This window comes from Oryza glaberrima, unplaced genomic scaffold, assembly GCF_000147395.1.
Source record: "Oryza glaberrima unplaced genomic scaffold, OglaRS2 ChrUN-Ctg54, whole genome shotgun sequence".
Lineage (NCBI taxonomy): Eukaryota > Viridiplantae > Streptophyta > Magnoliopsida > Poales > Poaceae > Oryza > Oryza glaberrima.
Window position 1 is genome coordinate 55226 of NW_026267059.1, and position 1671 is coordinate 56896.

At 56.9% G+C, this 1671-nt stretch overlaps 1 pseudogene; it reads right to left on the minus strand.

The window, feature by feature from the left end:
• Window positions 1-707: 707 nt before the first annotated feature.
• On the minus strand, window positions 708-1362 carry LOC127759581 (NDR1/HIN1-like protein 26; annotated as a pseudogene).
• Window positions 1363-1671: the final 309 nt, after the last annotated feature.

Below are 1671 nucleotides of genomic sequence, written 5' to 3' on the forward strand. Positions count from 1 at the left end.
GCAGTTACACCCTAGTTACAGAGTAGTTACATTATGTAAAATTAGAAATTACATTTTTTTTTTCATGAGCATGCGTACTAGAAGCATGCGTACTAGCTTGTACTAGTGTGGAACCGTTTTCCTGTAACGGTTGATGACAGACCCTGTGGTTAAAAAATTTGAAAGTTTTGAATCTCAAAAACTGTCGACAACTCACTAGCCAGTCCCTAAATTAATGAGCGCATACCTTACCTTTATAAGTACTTTCAAAGTAGTTATTGATGTTTCTGTAAATGCAAGTATTTATGGCAAGTGTAAGATTTGAACATGGCTGGGCAGGTCCATCACAAGAATTTTTTAAAAAACAGCGTTCATCTGGATTTCGGAAGAATGGAATTCACAAACTGCTAGATGAAATCCGAGGTACTAGTAATTTGGAGTTGTACTAGCTACTTCAGGGTGTGTTTAGTTCACGTTAAAATTAAAATTTTGGTTAAAATTGGAACGACGTGATGCAAAAGTTAAGAAGTTTATATGTGTAGGAAAGTTTTGATGTGATGGAAAAGTTGAAAGTTTGAAAAAAAAAGTTTGGAACTAAACTCGGGCCTCCGCACTATTGGAGTTGTGAGTACTGAGTTGTTTGTAAAATATAACATTTATTCTTTGTGAAATCCCATATTTTCCACCACAAAATCGATCAGAATTCAGAGCAGACGATCGAAGCAGCCTCAAGCATCCACGGCGCACCGGGGGTACTCGAGAAGCGGCACGTCGCCGCCGCCGCCGTCGCCGGCCACCGCGGCCTCCGTGCTCAGCCCGACGACGACGTTGCACCGCACGTACAGGTCGCGCCACCCGCTCCTGAACGGCCCGCTCCTGTACTTGACCCTGCCCATGACGACGAGCCGGAGCTGCACCCGCCGCGCCGCGCAGTCCGCCGCCAGCGCGCGCGCCGCGTCGGGCGACACCGGCACGGCCGCAACGCCGAGCAGCGGCGACATCGCCACGTCCGCGCCGCGGTCCTGCGCCACGGGCGGGAGCGGCGCCGGCGGCATGACCGGCTCCCCGCGGTACGACGCGTAGGCGACGAGGCCGTCGTAGAGCAGCGACGCCCTGTCGCTGGGGTTGTGGAGCACCAGCGTGAACTGCACGCTCGCGGCGAGCGCGTGCGCGGAGGAGGAGGCGTTGGCGAGGGCGAGGCGGTACACGGCGGCGCGCGGCACGGATGCCTGCGGCATCACGGGGCGGTAGACGAGGTACAGCACGAGCGCGGCGGCGGCGGCGGCGAGCGCGGCCACGGCGAGGGCCCGCCGTGGCGAGGGTGGCGGAGGCGGCGAGCCCGGTGGTGGGCCTCGCAGAACGCGCCTTCCTGGAGACGTCCATCGACACGACGATGCCAGCTATGTCCCGACCTCGTCTCGGCGTCCTCCTCCTTTCCACCTCGCGTATTATTCCGCGTCGTCACGTCACGCACGCGAGGCGGCGCCGCGGAGGAGGAAGCCATGTGGATGGATGGATCGCGAATTCGGGAGCAGTTTGGAAAAGCGGCCGCGCGCGCGAGCTCGGACAAAACGGGGTGTTGGCTCGCGGCGCGCGGCGGTAGAAAGAAGAAGCCAATAGGCGCTGCGGCTGCTGTGACGCTGGCGCGGCGTTGCGGGCGGAGTACTGAGCTGGAAACCTTGGAAAGAGAAG